The sequence below is a fragment of the Ranitomeya variabilis genome, chromosome 2, assembly GCF_051348905.1.
Source record: "Ranitomeya variabilis isolate aRanVar5 chromosome 2, aRanVar5.hap1, whole genome shotgun sequence".
In the NCBI taxonomy this organism is placed as follows: Eukaryota; Metazoa; Chordata; class Amphibia; order Anura; family Dendrobatidae; genus Ranitomeya; species Ranitomeya variabilis.
Genome location: NC_135233.1, coordinates 258,715,129 through 258,739,827, shown reverse-complemented (window position 1 = coordinate 258,739,827; position 24,699 = coordinate 258,715,129). Strand labels below are relative to the sequence as shown.

The window sequence follows — 24,699 nt, the reverse complement described above, 5'->3', positions numbered from 1 at the left end:
CCGCATTTTGGAAACTAGACCCCCAAAGGAACCTATCTAGATATGTGGTGAGCACTTTGAACCCCCAAGTGCTTCACAGAAGTTTATAACGCAGAGCAGTGAAAATAAAAAATCATTTTTCTTTCCTCAAAAATAATTTTTTAGCCCGCAATTTTTTATTTTCCCAAGGGTTACAGGAGAAATTGGACCCCAAAAGTTGTTGTCCAGTTTCTCCTGAGTACGCTGGTACCTCATATGTGGGGGTAAACCACTGTTTGGGCACACGTCGGGGCTCGGAAGGGAGAGAGCACCATTTGACTTTTTCAACGCAAGATTGGCTGGAATCAATGGTGGCGCCATGTCGCGTTTGGAGACCCCCTGATGTGCCTAAACAGTGGAAACCCCTCAATTCTAACTTCAACACTAACCCCATCACACCCCTAACCCTAGTCTTAACCCTAATTCCAACCCTAACCCTAAGGCTATGTGCCCACGTTGCGGATTTTTCCGCACCGTTTTTGAAAAATCTGCACTGCGCTTTACCTGCGGATTTACTGCGGATTTCCAGTGTTTTTTGTGTGGATTTCACCTGCGGATTCCTATTATGGAGCAGGTGTAAAACGCTGCGGTATCCGCACAAAGAATTGACATGCTGCGGAAAATACAACGCAGCGTTTCCGTGCTGTATTTTGCGCACCATGGGCACAGCGGATTTGGTTTTCCATAGGTTTACGTGGTACTGTAAACGTGAATGAAAACTGCTACGAATCCGCAGCGACCAATCCGCACCGTGTGGTGTGCCTAATTCCAACCCTAGCCCTAATTGTAACCCTAACCCTAATTGTAACCCTATCCTTAAGTGCAACCCTAACCCTACCCCTACCCCTAACGGAAAAACAAAAATGTATATATTTTCTGTATTTTATTATTGTCCCTACCTATGGGGGTGATAAAGGGGGGGGGTTATTTACTATTCTTTTTATTTTGATCGCTGTGATAGGTTCTATCACAGCGATCAAAATGTACAGGGAACAAATCTGCCGGCCGGCAGATTCGGCGGGCACACTGCGCATGCGCGCGCCATTTTCCAAGATGGCGGCGCCCATGCAAGAAGACCGAGGACACCGGGAGGGACACCGGGACTAGGTAAGTATGGGGGGGTGCGAACGGACAGTGAGGGGGGCGGAGGGGAGGACGGGGGAGGGTCGGAGGGGAGAGGAAGGCACTTAGGACAGGACCGAGGGGTACGGAACACTGACGGCGGCTGCAGATCGCCGCCGTCAGTCGTGGGGGGGCAGATCGGGGTCTCCAGCCGTGGCAGATGCTATTGCAGCATCGGCCATCGCTGGATTGTAATATTTCACCAATTTTCATAGGTGAAATATTACAGACTGCTCTGATTGGCTGTTGAAAGTGAAACAGCCAATCTGAGCGATCGTAGCCACGGGGGGCGAAGCCACCCCCCTCGGGGCTGTAGTACCACTCCCCCTGTCCCTGCAGGTCGGATGAAATTGGAGTTAACCCTTTCACCCAATCTGCAGGGACGAGATCATTCTGTGACACAGCATATGCGTCACAGGTCAGATTGGAACCGACTTTCATGACGTATACGCTGTGTCACAGGTCGGGAAGGGGTTAATAGCAGCGTTAACGGAGTGCGTTACACCGCGGCATAACACGGTCCGTTAACGCTGCCATTAACCCTGTGTGAGCGCTGACTGAAGGAGAGTATAGATGGGACACTGAGTGCAAGGCAGTAAGCAGCGGCCATTTCGATGCTGGACTGTGCCTGTCGCTGATTGGTCGTGGGCGTTTTGCCGGGACCAATCAGCGGCTTGGATTTCCGTGACAGACAGAGGCTGCGACCAATGAATATCCGTGACAGACAGACGGAAGTGACCCTTAGACAATTATACATATAGATATAGGCGCCTATTCATCAGGACCACCGTTTTTCACATAATTTGCTCTGTGAAAATGGTGTAGATTACAACAGAAATGTAAGAAACAATAGACATTTCTTGTGGAGTTACACTGTGCTAAAAAAACCCCCCACTAAATTCTGTGACACATGGCCTCTGTCCCAAATTTTTCATTTTTACAAGGGATGCAGGAGACAGCAGACCACGTGATTTGTTAGGTAATTTCTATGGAGTACGCCGATGCCCCATACGTGATTTGTTAGGTAATTTCTATGGAGTACGCTGATGCCCCATACGTGGTCAGAAACTGCTGTTTGGGCTCATAGCAGGAGGAAAGCGGCACACATTAGGTATCCCAGAGCACATCTTAGGCTGGAGTCACACTAGCGAGAAATACGGACGAGTGCTATGCGATAAAAAAATCGCATAGCACTCGGACCAATGTTAATCTATGGGGCAGCTCCCATCATCCGTTGTTTTCTCGGCCGTATTATACATGCGGAGGAAATCGCAGCATGCTGCGATTGTCACCGTATTACGCACGAAATACGCCAATGAAAGTGTATGGGAGCGAGAAAAACTCCCACACCACATGGACCATCAGTGTGACTTGCGAGAAATACGCAATATATATATATATATATATATATATATATATATATACACTCACCGGCCACTTTATTAGGTACACCATGCTAGTAACGGGTTGGACCCCCTTTTGCCTTCAGAACTGCCTCAATTCTTCGTGGCATAGATTCAACAAGGTGCTGGAAGCATTCCTCAGAGATTTTGGTCCATATTGACATGATGGCATCACACAGTTGCCGCAGATTTGTCGGCTGCACATCCCAAAGATGCTCCATACAAGACAGGATGGATCCATGCTTTCATGTTGTTTACGCCAAATTCTGACCCTACCATCCAAATGTCGCAGCAGAAATCGAGACTCATCAGACCAAGCAACGTTTTTCCAATCTTCTACTGTCCAATTTCGATGAGCTTGTACAAATTGTAGCCTCAGTTTCCTGTTCTTAGCTGAAAGGAGTGGTACCCGGTGTGGTCTTCTGCTGCTGTAGCCCATCTGCCTCAAAGTTCGACGCACTGTGCGTTCAGAGATGCTCTTAGGCCTACCTTGGTTGTAACGGGTGGCGATTTGAGTCACTGTTGCCTTTCTATCAGCTCGAACCAGTCTGCCCATTCTCCTCTGACCTCTGGCATCAACAAGGCATTTCCGCCCACAGAACTGCCGCTCACTGGATTTTTTTTCTTTTTCGGACCATTCTCTGTAAACCCTAGAGATGGTTGTGCGTGAAAATCCCAGTAGATCAGCAGTTTCTGAAATACTCAGACCAGCCCTTCTGGCACCAACAACCATGCCACGTTCAAAGGCACTCAAATCACCTTTCTTCCCCATACTGATGCTCGGTTTGAACTGCAGGAGATTGTCTTGACCATGTCTACATGCCTAAATGCACTGAGTTGCCGCCATGTGATTGGCTGATTAGAAATTAAGTGTTAACAAGAAGTTGGACAGGTGTACCTAATAAAGTGGCCAGTGAGTGTATATATATATATATATATATATATATATATATATATATATATATATATATATATACTGATCAAAAAAATAAAGGGACCACAAACAGAATATCACTCCAAGTAAATCAAGCTTCTGTGAAATCAAACTGTCCACTTAGGAAGCAACACTGTTTGACAATCAATTTCACATGCTGTTGCGCAACTGGAATAGACAACAGATGGAAATTATTGGCAATTATCAAGACACACTCATTAAAGGAGTGGTTCTGCAGGTGGGGACCACAGACCACATCACAGTACCAATGCTATCTGGCTGATGTTTTGGTCACTTTTGAATGTTGGTTGTGCTTTCACACTTGTGGTAGCATGAGACGGACTCTACAACCCACACAAGTGGCTGAGGTAGTGCAGCTCATCAAGAATGGCACATCAATGCGAGCTGTGGCAAGGTTTGCTGTATCTGTCAGCATAGTGGCTGGAGGCACTACCAGGAGACAGGCCAGGAGGCGTGGAGGGGGCTGTAGGAGGGCAACAACCCAGCAGCAGGACCGCTAACTCCGCCTTTGTGCAAAGAGGAACAGAAGGAGCACTGCCAGAGCCCTGCAAAATGACCTCCAGCAGGCCACAAATGGGCATGTGTCTGCACAAATGGTTAGAAACCGACTCCATGAGGATGGTCTGAGTGCCCGATGTCCACAGATGGGGGTTGTGCTCACAGCCCAACACCGTGCCGGCCACTAGCGCCCTGTGCTCTTCACAGATGGAAGCAGGTTCACACTGAGCACATGTGACAGACATGACAGAGTCTGGAGATGCCGTGGAGAGCAATCTGCTGCCTGCAACATCCTTCAGCATGACCGGTTTGGCAGTGGGTCAGTAATGGTGTGGGGTGGCATTTCTTTGGAGGGCCGCACAGCCCTCCATGTGCTCGCCAGAGGTAGCCTGACTGCCATTAGGTACCGAGATGAGATCCTCAGACCCCTTGTGAGACCATATGCTGGTGCGGTTGGCCCTGGGTTCCTCCTAATGCAGGACAATGCCAGACCTCATGTGGCTGGAGTGTGTCAGCAGTTCCTGCAAGCTGAAGGCATTGAAGCTATGGACTAGCCTGCACATCTGGGACATCAGACATGAACTCATTAGCGTGGGGAAGTTTCTGAACATTTTTTCAAGCTGTCAAGTTCACCGCGTCAGGCGGGGAGTCTGTGCAGCCTAAGTGAAGTCAGCGGTACTCACTGAGGCTGCACAGACTCCCCGCCTGATGCGGTGAACTTGATAGTGTGGGAAAATGTTCAGAAACTTTCCCACGCTAATGAGTTCATGTCTGGTCAGGAGGAGAGGCTGCGCAGGCAGCTTTTCATTAATTCCTTCATGGTTTACAGCCCGGCTCCAGGTTGTAAACTATTTAACCCCTTGAGATGGATTGCAGCGTGGGACTTGTATGGGATATTGTTCCTTTTCTTTCTTTTTTTTTTTTACAGAAGAACGAGGGCTTCGCTTGGATTGAGTGTAATAAAGATATTAAACCTGTGTGTTTCATTATTTCATTAAAAGACTTTATTCTTAATGTGTGAGTGTATTTTTAACCCTTTCATACTATTGGATTAATAATGAATAGGTGTCTTATTGACACCTCTCCATTATTAACCAGGCTTAAAGGGAATCTGACACCTACTTTTTCGTATATAAGCTTTGGCCACCATCATCAGGGGCTTATCTACAGCATTCTGTAATGCTGTGGATAAGCCCCCAATGTAACCTGAAAAATAAGAAAAACAAGTTATATTATACTCACCTGGGCGGGTGGTCCGGCACCTCCCATCTTCATGCGATGATGTCCTCTTCCTTGCTTGCTGTCGCGGCTCCTGCGCAGGCGTACTTTAACTGCCCTCAACGTAAAGTACTGCAGTGAGGAGGCGCTGGCTTTCTTGGACCTTTCCCGATGCCTGCGCACTGCAGTATTTTGCTCTGCCCTCAACAGGGTGGATAATGTTAGGGCATGTTAGGTTATCTTATAGGTTGAACTAGATGGACTTAAAGTCTTCCTTCAACCTTAATAACTATGTTACTATGTAAAGTATGCCTGTGCAGGAGCCACAACAGGAAGCAAGGAAGAGGACATCATGGCATGAAGATGGGAGGCGCCGGACCCGGACCGCGACGCCCATCGGACAAGACCACCCCCCCAGGTGAGTATAATATAAATTTTTTCTTATCTTTCAGGTTATATTGGGGGCTTATCTACAGCATTACAGAATGCTGTAGATAAGCCCCTGATGGCGGTGGCCGAAGCTTATATACGAAAAAGTAGGTGACAGATTCCTATTAATGTCACCTTACAATAGCAAGGTGACATTAACCCCTTATTACCCCATATGCCACAGCACAATGGGAAGAAACTTAGGCCGGCGTCACACTTAGTGTAGGGAAATACGGTCCCTTTTTTACAGGCGTAATACGCAGAAAAGTTCCTGAACAGTGATCCGGTCCGTATTCAACGCGATGATCCGTTTTTTTTCTCAAAAAATTATCCGTGTGTCATCCGTATGGCATTCGTACGGCGAGATTTTCTCGCCAGCTTGCAAAATGGACATAGAATGAATCCATGGGCTCAAATATTCGTGAAAACATATATACAGTCTCTCTCTCTATATATGTCAGTGAAACACACATATATATATATATATTTATATTTAATACAGAGCTAGATAGCAGAAAAGCCAGAAATTCAATTGCTGGCTTTTGCTATCTCCTTATCAAACTCAACAGGATATGAGACATGGTTTACATACAGTAAACCATTTCATATCCCTTATTTTTTTTTACATATTCCTCACTAATAATGTTAGAAGTGTCTGTGTGCAAAATTTGGGAGCTCTAGGTGTTAAAATAAAGGGCTAAATCATGGAAAAAAATGGTGTGGGCTCCAGCGCATTTTTCTCCGCCAGAGTGGGAAAGCCAGTGACGGAGGGCAGATATTAATAGCCTAGAGAGGGACCATGGTTATTGCCCCCCTGGCTAAAAAGATTTGCCCCCAGCCACCCCAGAAAAGGCACATCTGTAATATGCGCCTATTCTGGCACTTAGCCTCTCCCCACTCCCGAGTAGCGGTGGGATATAGGGTAATAAAGGGTTAATGTCACCCTTTATCCCATAACCTCATATGAACTCTAGCGTGGGAAAATACTCTGAAAAATTCCCACACTAGAGTTCATATGAGGTTATGCCAGCAGGGGGCGCAGCACCGCAAGTCTAGGTAGCTACCTTCCCCTGCATTCCATTCATTCCCCAGTTTACAGCCAGGGGCAGCTGCCTTAGCAGGCTCTTCGTTGTATAATTATTTAACCCCTCCAGATGGATTTACATCTTGGAGCATGACTGTACGGCGGACAGGTATGGGATATTGTTGTTTTTTTTATTGTAACTTTTTTTCAGAAGACAAGAGTCGTCATTTGGATTGAGCGTATAATAAAGCTATTACAACACCATGTGTATTTATTTCATTAAAATACTTTTTTCCTAATGTGTTTTTTTAACCCTTTATTAATATTGGATTAATAATGGATAGGTGTCTTATTGACATCTCTCCATTATTAACCTGGCTTAATGTCACCTTACATTAGCAAGGTGACATTAACCCTTTATTACCCATATCCCACCGCTACTCGGGAGTGGGGAGAGAGTGGCTAAGTGCCAGAATAGGCGCATCTTACAGATGTGCCTTTTCTGGGGTGGCTGGGGGCAGATGTTTTAGCCAGGGGGGGCAATAGCCATAGTCCCTCTCTAGGCTATTAATATCTGCCCTCAGTCACTGGCTTTCCCACTCTGGCGGAGAAAATTGCGCGGGAGCCCATGCCAGTTTTTTCCGTTAATTAACCCTTTATTTTAACACCTACAGCTCCCAAATTTTGTACACACACTACTAACAGTAGTGAGGAATATGAAAAAAATAAGGGATATAAAATGGTTTACTGTATGTATACCATGTCTCATATCCTGTCGAGTTTGATAAGGAGATAGCAAAAGCCGGCAATTAAATTTCTGGCTTTTCTGCTATCTAGCTCTGTATTAAATATAAATATATACTGTATATATATATGTGTCTCACCGACATATAAATCTATATATATAATTGTCTAAGGGTCACTTCTGTCTGTCTGTCACGGATATTCACTGGTCGCGGCCTCTGTCTGTCACGGAAATCCAAGTCGCTGATTGGTCCCGGCAAAACACCCACGACCAATCAGCAACGGGCACAGACCAGCAGCGAAATGGCCGCTGCTTACTGCCCTGCACTCAGTGTCCCGTCCATACTCCCCTCCAGTCAGCGCTCACACAGGGTTAATGGCAGCGTTAACGGACCGCGCTATGCCGCGGTGTAACGCACTCTGTTAATGCTGCTATTAACCCTGTGTGAACAACTTTTTGCTATTGATGCTGCCTATGCAGCATCAATAGTAAAAAGATCTAATGTTAAAAATAATAATAATAATTTTAAAAAAAATGGTTATTCTCACCTTCCGACGTGGCCCGCTGTCCTCGGCAGTGCAAGCGGCAGGTTTCGGTGCCAAGGATGCTATGCGAAAAGGACCTGCCATGACGTCACGGTCATGTGACCGCGACGTCATCACAGGTCCTAAGCGCATAGCAAACCTGGGACCGGAAGCTGCCGTGTGCACCGCACACAGGCGCCAGGACTTCAAGGGGCCTTCAGAAGGTGAGTATATGTTTATTTTTTATTTTAATTCTTTTTTTACCACGCATATAGTGCCCACATTCTATATAGTACGTGGGCTGTGTTACATACTGCGTGGGCTCTGTTATATACTACATCTCTGTGCTATATACTATGTAGCTGGGCAATATACTAAATCGCTGTGCTTTATACTACGTAACCTGTGTAATATACTCCATGCGCAGTGTTATATACTACGTCTCTGTTATATACTACGTGGCTGTGCAATATACAACGTGACTGTGCAATATACTACGTGGCTGTGCTATATACTACATGCTCTGTGTTATATACTACGTGGCTGTGCAATATACTACGTGACTGTGCAATTTACTACGTGGCTGTGCAATATACTACATGGCTGTGCAATACACTACGTGGCTGTGTTATATAATACATGGCTGTGTTATATACTACGTGGCTGTGCTGTATACTACGTGCGCTGTTATATACTACGTGGCTTTGTTATATACTACGTAGCTATGTTACATACTACGTCGGTTGTGTTATATACTACGTGACTGTGCAATATAGTACGTGGCCTGTGCTATATACTACCTACATATTCTAGAATAACCGATACGTTAGAATCGGGCCACCATCTAGTATATATATATATATATATATATATATATATATATACATATATATATATATATACCTATACTATGTGTAGACATTTATTTTATCTATTCTATTCTAACCTGTCAGTGTGATTTTACTGTACACCGCACTGAATTACCGGCTTTTCTATAGAACACCGCTGCGTATTTCTCGCAATTCACACGCATGGTCCGCGTGTAATCCGTATTTTTCTCACCCCCGTACTTTCATTGGCGGATTTTTTGCGCAATACGCTGACAAACGCAGCATGCTGCGATTTTGTCAGCCCGTAAAATAGAGCCGAGAAATATACGCCAGATAGGAGCTGCCCCATAGAGAAACATTGGTCAGTATGCAAAGCGTTTATTTTGCGCCTCTCATACGTCCGTATTCCTCTCTAGTATGACCCCGACCTTACAGATACGCCTTTTCTGGGATGGCTGGGGGCAGATTTTTTTAGCCAGGTGGGGGGGGGGCAGTTACCATGGTCCCTCTCTAGGCTATTAAGATCTGCCCTCAGTCACTGGCTTTTCCTCTCTGGTGGAGAAAATTGCGAGGGAGCCCACGTCAGTTTTTTCCGTGAATTAATCCCTTAATTTAACACCTACAGCTCCAAAATTTTACACCCACACACTACTAACATTATTAGTGAAGGACATATAAAAATCTAACAGATATGCAATGGTTAGTCTCACTGACATATATATAATATAAATATATATATGTTTTCACGAATATTTTAGGCCATGGATCCATTGTATGTCCATTTTACAACCCGGCGAGAAAATCTCGCCATACTGATGCCATATGGATGTCACACAGGTGCTTAAATGCGAGAAAAACGCATCCTCGCATTGCACAAGGATCACTGTTCAGGGAACATTTGTGAGATTCTCGGCTGTGAAAAACAGACCGATTTTTTTATACGTTATGTGTGACTCCAGACTTAGCTGGAATAGACAGCAGCCATGACACATTTGCAGAGGCCCCCGAGGATCCGTGAGACGTATTTTGGTTCCTCAAGGAGATAAACTAGGAGAATGAGCATCTTGTACCCAGGAAATACGATAATTTGGGCTGGTAAAAATGTAAAATCAAGTTTATTTTTCCACTAAAATAAGTTTCCCACAAAATTTGTCATTTTCATACTTCGACTGAAACATTGATGTGAAAATGTATCCACGGATCAGAAACGCTGGAAGAAGACTCTTTTCATAAGAAAAAAACTAATGATAAAAATGGCCAATTTCTTGTACACCCGCTCTGTACCAGGCTGTGCTGGGGTCAGGGCTTTCTGCAGCATCTCCGCGCCCTGTGGGACGCTGGAGGCCGGAGCTCCCCCGCCATTTACTGTCAAATAGGTGATAAAATGACCCGCGGTCACCTGTGGTAGAAGCGCTGCTGTGTGGCCCCCGGACACCTGAGATCCCCACCATACAGCCTGCGCCGCCATTCTGCCACATTATGCTTTACTGCAGGGTGGAAGAACAGAACTCATTACACCCGGCTTTATCCAACAGGACAGCGGTGTGTGTGGTGAGAAGACACGGTCATACACGCAGCATGTACGTCTGCTCTGCACCACCTGTGGCAGGACTTTTTGTCAGGTATACAACAGCATGTACAGCGGAGGAGATACCTGCCAGTGTGCACGACACCTCCGCCACTCGCTATCTGTGTCACTGTGTGTGTGTGAGCCTGTGAGGAGAAAAGGGCGGGAAAGAGGTGAGGTGTCACGTGACCTAACGGCTCCTCGGGCCGCAGGGGCTGTTGGCGGCGGGTGAGCGGCTCCTGCTTCTGTCATGTGCCCCCTCTTCTGTCTTGTCCCATACCGCTTGTAGTACTACAACTCCCAAGACACCCTGACATCGGCTGTATCTGCAGCTCGTATAGTACTAACAGCTTGTATAGTACTACAACTCCCAGCACAATCACATACACTGACAGCGGCTCTATGTACAGCTTGTATAGTACTACAACTCCCAACACACCCACATACACTGATAGCGGCTCCATATGCAGCTTGTATAGTACTACAACTCTCAGCACATCCACATACACTGTCAGCGGCTCTACGTGCAGCCGGTATACAGGTCCTTCTCAAAAAATTAGCATATAGTGTTAAATTTCATTATTTACCATAATGTAATGATTACAATTAAACTTTCATATACTATAGATTCATTATCCACCAACTGAAATTTGTCAGGTCTTTTATTGTTTTAATACTGATGATTTTGGCATACAACTCCTGATAACCCAAAAAACCTGTCTCAATAAATTAGCATATCAAGAAAAGGTTCTCTAAATGACCTATTACCCTAATCTTCTGAATCAACTAATTAACTCTAAACACATGCAAAAGATACCTGAGGCTTTTAAAAACTCCCTGCCTGGTTCATTACTCAAAACCCCCATCATGGGTAAGACTAGCGACCTGACAGATGTCAAGAAGGCCATCATTGACACCCTCAAGCAAGAGGGTAAGACCCAGAAAGAAATTTCTCAACAAATAGGCTGTTCCCAGAGTGCTGTATCAAGGCACCTCAATGGTAAGTCTGTTGGAAGGAAACAATGTGGCAGAAAACGCTGTACAACGAGAAGAGGTGACCGGAACCTGAGGAAGCAGTGGACTGAGTCTGGTGTGGAAACATCCAGAGCCACCGTGCACAGGCGTGTGCAGGAAATGGGCTACAGGTGCCGCATTCCCCAGGTAAAGCCACTTTTGAACCATAAACAGCGGCAGAAGCACCTGACCTGGGCTACAGAGAAGCAGCACTGGACTGTTGCTAAGTGGTCCCAAGTACTTTTTTCTGATGAAAGCAAATTTTGCATGTCATTCGGAAATCAAGGTGCCAGAGTCTGGAGGAAGACTGGGGAGAAGGAAATGCCAAAATGCCTGAAGTCCAGTGTCAAGTACCCACAGTCAGTGATGGTGTGGGGTGCCATGTCAGCTGCTGGTGTTGGTCCACTGTGTTTCATCAAGGGCAGGGTCAATGCAGCTAGCTATCAGGAGATTTTGGAGCACTTCATGCTTCCATCGGCTGAAATGCTTTATGGAGATGAAGATTTCATTTTTCAGCACGACCTGGCACCTGCTCACAGTGCCAAAACCACTGGTAAATGGTTTACTGACCATGGTATTACTGTGCTCAATTGGCCTGCCAACTCTCCTGACCTGAACCCCATAGAGAATCTGTGGGATATTGTGAAGAGAAAGTTGAGAGACGCAAGACCCAACACTCTGGATGAGCTTAAGGCCGCTATTGAAGCATCCTGGGCCTCCATAACATCTCAGCAGTGTCACAGGCTGATTGCCTCCATGCCACGCCGCATTGAAGCAGTCATTTCTGCCAAAGGATTCCCGACCAAGTATTGAGTGCATAACTGAACATTATTATTTGATGGTTTTTTTGTTTGGTATTAAAAAACACTTTTATTTGATTGGTCGGGTGAAATATGCTAATTTATTGAGACAGGTTTTTTGGGTTATCAGGAGTTGTATGCCAAAATCATCAGTATTAAAACAATAAAAGACCTGACAAATTTCAGTTGGTGGATAATGAATCTATAGTATATGAAAGTTTAATTGTAATCATTACATTATGGTAAATAATGAAATTTAACACTATATGCTAATTTTTTGAGAAGGACCTGTATTACTTCAACTCACTGCACACACTGACATCAGCTCTATGTACAGCTTGTATAGTACGACTCCCAGCACACCCACATGAACTGACAGCGGCTCTATGTGCAGCCGGTATATTACTACAACTCCCTGCACACACTGACAGCGGTTCTATGTACAGCTTGTATAGTACTACAACTCCCAGCACACGAGCACACCCTGACAGCTGCTGTATCAGCTACCAGTATAGTAATGCAACTCCCAGCACACCTGTACACCCCGAGAGTTGCTGTATCTGCAGCCGATATAGTACTACAACTCCTAGCACACCCTGACAGAGGCTGTATCAGCATCTGGAATAGTACTACAACTCCCAGCACACCTGTACACCTTCATAGCAGCTGTATCCGCAGCCGGTATAGTAGTACAACTCCCAGCACATCTGCACACCCCGACAGTGGCTGTATCTGCAGTCGGTATAGTACTACAACTCCCAGTGTTAGGTTGAACAATTAATAAAATGTTCACTAGAGTTGCCTACTCCTGGCCTAATGGATATTGATCAGGTGCGCACTAATGAAATAAACATATGACAACACACAGTCAGATGTAAACTCTCCTTGATCAATCTATGGCTCAGCTCCCAGGGGCTTTATTCAGTCGGAACACAAGTTTATATATCTCCTGTAAGGGGGCTCGGTTAGCTCTCAAATGGGAGTGATCGGATGTGTTCCATTGGTTAGTGGGTTGGGCAATGAGCAAGTCTGTGGGTGGATCCATGAGGTCATCAGGGTGGGTTGGTCCATGAGGTCATCAAGGTGGGCGTCACTGTGGGAGGATCCATGAGGTCATCAGGGTGGGCGTCATCTTGGATATCAGCACATGGTGTGCTGATACAGGAAATGGCAGCCTTCTTTAGTGTCTCACTTTGATCTGAGAAAACTTATGTAAGGTTAAACAATACACGTTATGGGTTGCTTCTCTCAATCTCTTATGTCTTGAGGTTAATTAAGTATTTGATCTTATGGCTCTCCTCAACAGTCCCCCCTAAATACTTTATTAACCCCTTTTTTTATCTTGATCCCACCGTGGTTCCCTAACCCACCGGTGTTAAGTGTCACTATGACATCAGAGGCTTCATGACAATACAGATGCTATAGACACCAGAGAATGTGTGACCAATTATGGGTATACCGAGGAGGTATATCGGAGCGCGTTACCAGTGTCCTCCGGACTTTCCTACCTGCCGGACCTATTACTCTCCAATCTCCCATCTCCATGGTTACATAAAATACACATGTGACTAACCCTGATGTACACATCCTAGATCTGACCGTCTCGCCCGGGAGGGGGGAATTGGAGTTTTCACCAGTTTGAGACAAGTTTTCCCTTGTGGAAAACCTCCCTTTGTAGCTGGACTTTGACAAGCAGGTCAGATCCTACTCTGTCCCTAACTGTCTAACACGTTTACAATGTGAGAGATGGATCCAGGAGGCGCTCAGCAACCCTGACCGAAGTAGGAGTAGTCAGGAGCACTTGGTAGGGACCCTCAAATCTCGACTCCAGGGATGTCTTTCTGATGAACTTTACCAGCACTTAGTCACCAGGTTGGAAAGCATGGGTACCTTCATTGGAATCTGGACCTGGAATGGATGATAAAACTTGTACATGTGTTACTGACAGTTTTTTTAGTAAGGACAATTACATAATTTACGAGAGTATCACTTCCTAAGGCTAGCTGTTGTGGAAAATGTTGACCCAACCTTGGAGGCCCCCCAGAAAGAATCTCGAATGGTGTAAGTTTTTAGTGGGACCCCTTGGAGTGTTTCTGACTGAGTATAAGGCAAGGGGCAAAATGTCTGTCCAAGTCTGACCTGACTGGATTTCAGTATTTTATTTTTGAAGGTGCCATTCAGTGTTTCTACTTTCCCACTGCTCTGTGGGTGATATGGAGTATGTAAACCCAAACCAGCTCCCACCAATGTCCATAGTTCCTTAGTGCTGCAATGAATGCGGGTACTTGGTCACTCTCAATTACCTCTGTGACCCCATATCTGCATACTACTTCAGTCATCAGGCTCTTAACAGTCACTCTGGTAATCATGTTGATTACTGGATAGGCTTCGGGCCATCCTGAGAACATTACAGTCACTACCAGTACATACTCGCACTTCCCTACTTTTGTCATTTGAATGTGATCTATCTGAATCTGTGAAAGGGATAGAGTGGTTTAGCCAAATGTTTCTGAGTAACTTTCTGAGGCGGTGCTGGATTGCATGTTGCACACACAAGGCAGGACTTGAAATATTTTTGGGTGACAGAGATACCAGGTGCCATATAAGTCTTCCAAATCAGGTCATTCATCCGATTCTTGCCTCTGTGGGTGATACTGTGTGCCCATTCTGTCACCGAGGGGTACAGATTACGGGGTAGACAGCTTTTTGTTCACCCTCCAGACTCCATCTTCATCCTTTTTTAGCTCCTCCTTCTTGCCATGACTTCTTTTCATCATCTGATGTCTTGTCTTGATGTAGATGGATAATCCTCATAAGAGAGCCTTTAGTCCCTTCTTCAGTGTCTTGTGACACGTACACCGCTGCTTTCTCTTTCCCAAATGGATCCGCAGCATAGCTCTTTGCTGTTTTGTCAGCAAAAAAGTTCCCCCTTGCTTCTGTAGGATCCAATCTCCCGTGAGCTTTGATCTTGATCACTGCAACCTCCAAAGGTAGATCTAGAGCGGCCACAAGTTCTTGTATGATAGCAGCATGTTTTACAGGAGTTCCACTGGACGTTAGGTATCCTCTGGCTGCCCAGATACTGCCGAAGTCATGAGCCACTCCGAAAGCGTATCTTGAATCCGTGTAGATTTTGACCACCTTCTCTGTCGCTTCCTGACAAGCCAACGTCAAAGCTTTAAGTTCCGCTTCTTGTGCAGACATGTGCGGTGGTAGGGATCCGGCTGAGATGACCTGGTCATGTGTAACCACGGCATATCCAGTATGGAACCTTCCCATTTCATCTGGAACCATCAGTGAAGAACGTCAGGTCAGCATGTGGGAATGGGTCTTCAGACACGTTTTCCTGGGAGGCTACTTCTTCCTGCATTTGTTCAAGACAGTCATGATTGTGACGGGGTGTACGGCAGAGCAAGAAGGGACAACAGGCCAAGGGATGATTCAACGGATTTATTATCAAGAACGCTGGAACAACACATGCAGGTAGATCTACAGAGTCCATGATCAGTTCAACGGAACAGGTTTGGGGCACCTCCCGATAATCCTTGTGCCAGCTAACAAAGCAATAGTCCACACAAGTCCAATGGGACAGATTCGGGGGGCACCTCCCGATAATCCTTGTGCAAGCTAACAAAGCAATAGTCCACACGAGTCCAAGGGATCCCAAAACAATCCCACAAACGACGATATGTCCTCAGCTCAAGTCTCGCCCCGTTCGCTTCCGCAGTCAGATAGACGTGGGGTCTTGCCTCGGCTAAGAATCCCCACTCCTTCTCCTTCAAGGGTCAACTCACATCTGATCTCAAAAATAAGAATGGATTGTCTGAGCTCCTGGGATCAGCCCACCCATGAAGGGGGTAGGGGTCACACCTTCTATTCAATGGTTGGGTCCACCAGAAGATTCTAGACTGGTCGGCTCCGCTTAGTCTATCCAGTATGTGCATTTGACTAGCCACCTGCTGTGAGGAAGAATGGCTATTCCTTCACTAGTGGTGTTGACAAAGCTTAATTACATTATAGCTTAGGGCTGCAAGTATTGGGGGAAGGAGACAGGTTAAGTTACATACATCCCATGACATTGCAAAGTGTACAGTAAATACAACCAAAGAGAAGTCACACCACATCATGACATATTATACAAAATACAGGACAGGGAAAAAAATACATATCATGACAATCCCTTCCCCTCCCAATTTGTGTACGTACTAGGGACCTCTACAGGTCGCTGGTTAAGTACACACAGGCATGGCTGACCGGACTCAGGGCTCCTCTTGCGTGGACAGTCCATCTGCATTTTGGTGTTGGCTGCCTCATCTGTATTGTATGGTGCAGCTGTAGGCTTAAAGGCGGGCACCATTTTACATCCTCTTTGACTTAAACTCTGCTCCCGGCACCCACAAATCGACATTGTAGCTCTCCCACATCATTTCCTAAGACAATATCTGCAGGCAGGCCCCTCATCACCCCAACCACGCATTGCTTGACCCCAAAGCCAAAGTCCAGTTCTACGCTTGCTTTTGGGATATTCTTCCATTGGCCTCCAGCTAATTCAATGGTAATCCCAGGTCCATGTTTTATTGCCTCTGGCCGAACCACTCTGGGATCAGCTATGGGGAGAAATGCCCCAGAGTCACAATAGCCAATAACTCTCTGACCGTCCAGCATGACCTCCTGTACGTGCTTTCTTTGAGGATTAAAGGAACTCATGGCTGTGGCCCACACCCCTTAAATCCCTAATGGTCGAACATGGGTTTCTGAGCTATTAGGCAAATCAATTTGTAGCGGTGGCACCTCTTCCTCCATTGTGTTTGGCTGTAAATAATTGATAGGCCGATTTGGTGCAGGGTCAATCCTCAATTGACCCTGAGTGCAGGTGTCTTGCAGATGCCCAGCCTGCCCACATCGGTAACATCTGCGCTGATTCGCACTCCTTCTCGTGCACTCTGGGGACGGAGGTAAGGGAGCCTGGAGGCTGATATCTATGTGACGGTGCATGTGGTGGTTGTTGGGATTGAGACCGATTTCTCCACTGTATAGCTGGGCAGGTGGCCTGCAGATGCTCAGGATGCCCACATCCATAACACCTGCGCTCTACTACTTTCTCTCCTTGTGCACTCTGGGGACGGAGGTAAGGGAGCCTGGAGGCTGATATCTATGTGACGGTGCATGTGGTGGTTGTTGGGATTGAGACCGATTTCTCCACTGTATAGCTGGGCAGGTGGCCTGCAGATGCCCAGGATGCCCACATCCATAACACCTGCGCTCTACTACTTTCTCTCCTTGTAGCATTTCAGAGGAAGGGGTAGGACTAGCTGGAAGGGGAGTTACATGGGTATCAACATGAGGTGGTGGTCTAGTGGGACAGCAAACTTTGGGGACTGAAGGACAAGAGACCACTTGTGGTGGGGTGTTGGTAGTATTTACTCCATCCACCAGTAAATTTTTCCAATGAGGCTTGATAGTGAGAACCTCATCAGCTAAAGCAGCAGCTTGCTCCACAGTGGCTGGTCTCCTCTCACGCACCCATTCCCGGATCTCAGCAGGGCACTTGAAGTAAAACTGTTCTTGTAGGATAATCTGGAGGAAGGTCTCCCAGGTTAAGGCCTCCTCTGCCTCCAGCCAGCGATGACATATTTGTTTGAGTCTGTGGGCATACATCTTGAAAGACAATTCCTCATCACAGGCTAAAGTACGGAACTGAGTCCTGTAAGTGTCTGGGGTAACAGCATAATGTTCTAGAATAGTCTGTTTAATCTTCGCATACTCACAGTTCCCCCAAGGGTCCATAGCTCTATAGGCTGCGGCAGCTCCGCCCTCTAAGAGCCCCACCAGATGTCGGACTCGCTCCCTTTCCGGGACTTCCATTAATCGACACTGATACTCAAAGACCTGGAAGAAGCCCTCAATGTTGCCTGCAGCTTCATTAAACGGCTTGAAGTCTTTGCGGGACACTCTGGGGAGTTCCCTCATTGTGGGTGCTGGGGTTACAGTCTGTCTGGAGCTTCTAGCTGCTTCCAAAGCGATCTGCCTCTCCAGCAATGCCATCTCCTGAGCTCTGTGAATGGCCTCCCTCTTATCGTCTATGGTGGCCTCTTCTCCCAGCAATGCCAACTCCTCCTCGTACCACACAACGCACTGACTTTTTTGGGTATTTACCTCCGGCTGCCGTCTTTCCTCCGTTTGCTGTGGGGATCCTTCCTCAGCATAATCTAGCAGGCAAACTCCTTCCAAAGCCTCAATTAGCTGCTCCTTGGAGAGTCCCTTGTAGCTGACTCCCAGTTCACGGGCCTTTGTTTGTAGGTTCATCGCAGTCCAGTTCTCGTACTCTGCGGTGCTGGTTCCCGATGTTGATGGGCCTTTGTCCTCAATTCCTTCTGCTCTGATCCCACTGCTTGCCACCAGTTTGTAACGGGGTGTACGGCAGAGCAAGAAGGGACAACAGGCCAAGGGATGAGTCAACGGATTTATTATCAAGAACGCTGGAACAACACTTGCAGGTAGATCTACAGAGTCCACGATTAGTCCAACGGAACAGGTTCGGGGCACCTCCCGATAATCCTTGTGCCAGCTAACAAAGCAATAGTCCACACGAGTCCATGGGATCCCAAAACAATCCCACGAACGACGAGATATGTCCTCAGCTCAAGTCTCGCCCCGTTCGCTTCCGCAGTCACAGATGGACGTGGGGTCTTGCCTCGGCTAAGAATCCCCACTCCTTCTCCTTCAAGGGTCAACTCACATCTGACCTCAAAAATAAGAATGGATTGTCTGAGCTCCTGGGATCAGCCCACCCATGAAGGGGGTAGGGGTCACACCTTCTATTCAATGGTTGGGTCCACCAGAAGATTCTAGACTGGTCGGCTCCGCTTAGTCTATCCAGTATGTGCATTTGACTAGCCACCTGCTGTGAGGAAGAATGGCTATTCCTTCACTAGTGGTGTTGACAAAGCTTTTATATTATATATTATATATCTATATATAGATTTTATATTACATTATAGCTTAGGGCTGCAAGTATTGGGGGAAGGAGACAGGTTAAGTTACATACATCCCATGACATTGCAAAGTGTACAGTAAATACAACCAAAGAGAAGTCGCACCACATCATGACATATTATACAAAATACAGGACAGGGAAAAAAAATACATATCATGACAATGATCCTCCTCTGAGTGTGTAGAAGCATCTTCTCCTAGAGCATCAGTATCATCATCCACATCCCCCCTGGAAAGAGGAAGCAGCATGGACGGGTTAAGGATGGTGCAGTGGACAAGAGTGACATTATCCGCACCAAGAGGGAACATTGGAGTCTCATATGACACTGTAGCGACAGCTGTTTAGGTTGAGTCTGGCCTAGAATAGCTTTTATGTAGTGTGGAGCCATTAAAAGAACCGGATGTCTTAAGATGATATAATTTGGGATTCCAAGAGCTGGTGCAGACTGTATGGCCTGTTTAAGAGTGTAGGAAGCTTCCATGGATTTGGTACATAGTGGAAACGCTGACGTCTTGAGGTCATCGTACAATGGCTGCATCAGCTTGGAGGCATCTGGAATCCATTGGCGACAATAAGTGATAGGTCAGCCAGCTCATCCGAGGCCCATGTCTTAGGTTCTTGGCAGAACTCAACACCAGAGTCCCATGTCTTGTCACTGGCAAGTGAGGCATCATTGAACACGATATCCATAACAGGCCAATATGCATCGCCTGCTTTAAGATTTGCCAGGGAAATGAGATCTTGCCACGTGGCTGGGTAATTCCTTTGGAATTGAAGCATGCTTCTGTAGAAAGGCATCGGCTGTTTTTCTGGATCTGGAACTTGGTTCAACAGAGTAGCAGCTTGTTGGGGTGTAAACTTGACAGAGGGTGGGCTCCTCAGACATGAGCATTGGCACTTTTGGTGGTGACACCTGAGGCGGGAGTATAGATGGCACCGGGAGTACAGATGTAATCACTTTTGAATGAGGAGCAGGAGGAGGTAACAGTCCTGGAATGAGGGGCTCTATTTGGGCAGCTACAGTATCATGGTGTGGGGTCCAGGTGACGCAGGCAGTCTTAAAAGCTTTAACAGTCCTGTCCTCAAAGTCATTACTAATTAACCCGACTTCAGAGAGGCAGCAAATGCTTGGGGGGCTACACTTGTTTATAATAATTCCAACGATTTCCCTTGTACATGCATGAACAGGGAAACCGAAAATGCCAACACCAATAGCGGGAATTGTCAAGGTCTCAATCTGCTCACTAATATTCGCATACTCTAAAATGCGAGTTATTGCTGCACGAAGTTGTTGAGCACTAACGTCTGGATGAATAGGGTCAAAAGTAGGGGTCACAGCGTGTATGATCATTCTACACAGAAGAATGCCAGCTTTAGTAACCGCTATGTCCCCAACAGCTATCTGACCACGTGACTCAACAATGATTTGACTGTCAGCTTGAATAGTCGCCCCTCCTGCTTCCACTATAGCTCTAGCTACACCTCCATTGTGCTCTAACCGAGAATTGGCAGCATTAACAATAGCGCCTGTCTCCATTGTTGTTATGTCACTCTTTCCCACCACTAACAAGGGTCCCTCAGGAAGTTCTTTTTCAAAAATAGGTTGCCAACATTCCCTCCCCTTTGTGCTTCCTGTGCTATTGGTATCCCCCTCCCAGATTGAGCCCCCCTTGTTACAGTTGCCACCGTCCCATACAGGTGTGCACTTGGCTGTGAGAGAGCCTGTGAGGTACCGGGTACAGGGTTAGGCAGACTGCGTGAGAGTGTGGTTGTAGCGGAAGCATTGGGAGGAGAGGCCGTTGCTTGGAGCATCTAGTGTGGGTGTGCGGCTAAATTGGCAGTGACAGTAGAAAGGGTTGGTGTCGGGGAAGATCCAGGTGGGAGGATTGCTGGATTCACGACAGGAGTGATAGGGGAAAGGGTCGGTGCCTCATTGGAAACCACTGAGACGGGAAACATGGGTAAAGCCTGTTCACTTCCCGAAGGAATATAGTATTGGCCGTTAGTGGTCATTACTGGGTAACAAGGATTTGGTGATGCGGTGTGTAGCCTTAGACTAAGATGTTCACCACCAGGAGCAGCACATTTGCCATCCACAAAATGGCTGCCGCCAGAATTACATTTGCCATCCACAAAATGGCTGCTATTAGAATTAGCATTTGCCATCCACAAAATGGCCGCCGTCAAAATTACATTTGCCATCCACAAAATGGCTACTGCCAGCATTAACACATTTGCCATCCACAAAATGGCTACCGCCAGAATTAGCACATTTGCCATCCACAAAATGGCTACTGCCAGCATTAACACATTTGCCATCCACAAAATGGCTGCTGCCAGCACTAACACATTTGCCATCCACAAAATGGCTGCTGCCAGCATCAACACATTTGCCATCCACAAAATGGCTGCTGCCAGCATTAACACATTTGCCATCCACAAAATGGCTACCGCCAGAATTAGCACATTTGCCATCCACAAAATGGCTACTGCCAGCATTAACACATTTGCCATCCACAAAATGGCTGCTGCCAGCATTAACACATTTGCCATCAACAAAATGGCTGCTATTACAATTAACACATTTGCCATCCACAAAATGGCTGCTATTACAATTAACACATTTGCCATCCACAAAATGGCCGTCAAAATTACATTTGCCATCCACAAAATGGCCGCTGCCAGCATTAACACATTTTAAAACTTCAAGAGTGGAATGGCACTAGGCCCATTAGACTCACAGCAGGAGACACTTCAATCACGTCTTTCCATTCACTTGCCGACAATCAGAAGCAACTGGAATTCTGGTGCTCAGCTTTGTTTAGACCGTACCATACTCAATATCATAACGAAAGATTAGAAGACAGCGGCACTCACCAGTTTGCTGATTCAATGTGTTTAATCCAAGATGTAGATTATCTCAAACACATAATGAGAAATAATGATGGTGCGGGGAGTCCACAAAATGGCTGCTGCCAGCATTACATTTGCCATCCACAAAATGGCTGCTGCCAGCATTACATTTGCCATCCACAAAATGGCTACCACCAGAATTAGCACATTTGCCATCCACAAAATGGCTACCGCCAGCATTAGCACATTTGCCATCCACAAAATGGCTGCTGCCAGCATCAACACATTTGCCATCCACAAAATGGCTGCTGCCAGCATTAACACATTTGCCAACCACAAAATGGCTGCTGCCAGCATTAACACATTTGCCATCCACAAAATGGCTACTGCCAGCATTAACACGTTTGCCATCCACAAAATGGCTGCTACCATCAGAATAAGCACATGGCCCATCCACAAAATGGCTGCTGCCATCGGAATAAGCACATGGCTCTGGGCCACCATTATAGGGTGGCGGCCGCTCACAGGATATATTTTTGTAATACACATAACTCAAAACTCTGTCCTCTTTATTCCTTTCCTCTTCTACCCAATTTCCAATTTTCTCTCTACAGACTTTCAGAGACTCTTACTCCTGCCCTAGCAATAGACAACAATCCATTATCTTCTAGGATACCTTTTTTTTTTACCATCAGAATAAGCACATGGCCCATCCACAAAATGGCTGCTGCCATCAGAATAAGCACATGGCCCTGGGCCACCATCATACGGTGGTGGCCGCTCAGGATATATTTTTGTAATACACATAACTCAAAACTCTACCCTTTTTATTCCTTTCCTCTTCTACCCAATTTTCTCTATACAAACTTTCAGAGACTCTTTCTCCTGCCCTAGCAGTAGACAACAATCCATTATCTTCTAGGATACCTTTTTTTTTTTTTATCCCCAAGGCAATCTTCCACTCCAGGGGCTGTAACCTTCCCCGTTCTGGCATTCCACACAACTTCATACGCTTTTTACATTGTTTAACATGACTCTTCCCTTCATGAGTCGCTACTAATGTACACGAGTCTAACTTGCCATCTGAATTTGGCTTAGTGCCCATACGGCAGAACTGCATTAATTTCTCCATCTTTCTATAGATATACAGTATATATATCTACCAAGATAACAAACACCAAACAAACAATAAGACGGGGGAGATGACTCAAACCTGAGATTCTAAAGGGAACTGAGTCTGCAGCACACAGTTCCTATTCTTTCTTGTCACGTGGTCCCTGTCTGACTTCCGTGTTCTGTACTTTACAAACCAATTATTCCCTACTTAATCAAATTGCTCCCTAAATTACCAGGCCCCATACTGAGTCAATTCACTCAAAGTCACAAGGCAAAACTAAATTTAATTGGCTCGAACTGAGTCATCTCACTCCAAGTTAACGGGCCCCTCCTAGGCCGAGTCAATTCACTCCAGGTCCTAGTCTCTCCTATACAGAACTGAAAATCGTATCACAGGCGACAACTGTGTACTGTACCACAGACAATTTTTTTTTTTTCACACTGAAAAATTTGCTTTCCTTTTTTTTTTTTTTTTTTTGAAACGCTGAAAAATCCGCTTGCTCTCTTAACTACCAGTCATCTCCCCTCTTCACAACACGTAACAGGCAGTAGGCAACTAAAACATGTGACGGTTCTTGCAATTAAATGACCAGCAGCGGAGAGACCCTTCTGCCGTCTTACAAATACCACGAAAACCGGACACGGTCAGGCAATCTGCACAGGATACCCCGAAGGACACAGGTAAAGACTACACTACAGATTATACAGATTATAAAAATCAGCAGACTTACCGTGTTCTGATAAGGAGTTGATCAGTCTCCAGGTTCGGGGTATTCAGCGCATCCTGCTGTTCCACTCGCCGGTCCTCAGGGTTCAGGGCTCTTCCTCTGCTGGCCCCAGGTTGGGCAGCCAAATATGTTAGGTTGAACAATTAATAAAATGTTCACTAGAGTTGCCTACTCCTGGCCTAATGGATATTGATCAGGTGCGCACTAAAGAAATAAACATATGACAACACACAGTCAGATGTAAACTCTCCTTGATCAATCTATGGCTCAGCTCCCAGGGGCTTTATTCAGTCGGAACACAAGTTTATATATCTCCTGTAAGGGGGCTCGGTTAGCTCTCAAATGGGAGTGATCGGATGTATTCCATTGGTTAGTGGGTTGGGCAATGAGCAAGTCTGTGGGTGGATCCATGAGGTCATCAGAGTGGGTTGGTCCATGAGGTCATCAAGGTGGGCGTCACTGTGGGAGGATCCATGAGGTCATCAGGGTGGGCGTCATCTTGGATATCAGCACATGGTGTGCTGATACAGGAAATGGCAGCCATCTTTAGTGTCTCACTTTGATCTGAGAAAACTTATGTAAGGTTAAACAATACACGTTATGGGTTGCTTCTCTCAATCTCTTATGTCTTGAGGTTAATTAAGTATTTGATCTTATGGCTCTCCTCAACACCAGCACACCCTGACAGCGGCTGTATCTGCATTCAGTACACTACTACAACTCACAGCACACCCTGACAGCGACTGTATCTGCAGTCGGTTCAGTACTACAACTCGCAGCACACCTTGACAGCGGCTGTATCTGCAGTCTGTACAGTACTACAACTCGCAGCACACCCTGACAGCAGCTGTATCTGCA

At 46.1% G+C, this 24,699-nt stretch overlaps 2 long non-coding RNA genes across 2 annotated transcripts in view; one reads left to right on the top strand and one right to left on the bottom strand.

The window, feature by feature from the left end:
• The window catches only part of LOC143805431 (uncharacterized), an 85,447-nt gene extending 74,975 nt beyond the window's left edge, over positions 1-10,472 (bottom strand). Inside the window, exon 1 of the long non-coding RNA XR_013221240.1 lies at positions 10,421-10,472. This is a non-coding gene — a long non-coding RNA (uncharacterized LOC143805431). The remainder of the gene's footprint in view (positions 1-10,420) is intronic.
• The window catches only part of LOC143805432 (uncharacterized), a 332,861-nt gene that overhangs the window by 2,583 nt on the left and 305,579 nt on the right, over positions 1-24,699 (top strand). The gene's annotated exons all lie outside the window — the stretch shown is intronic.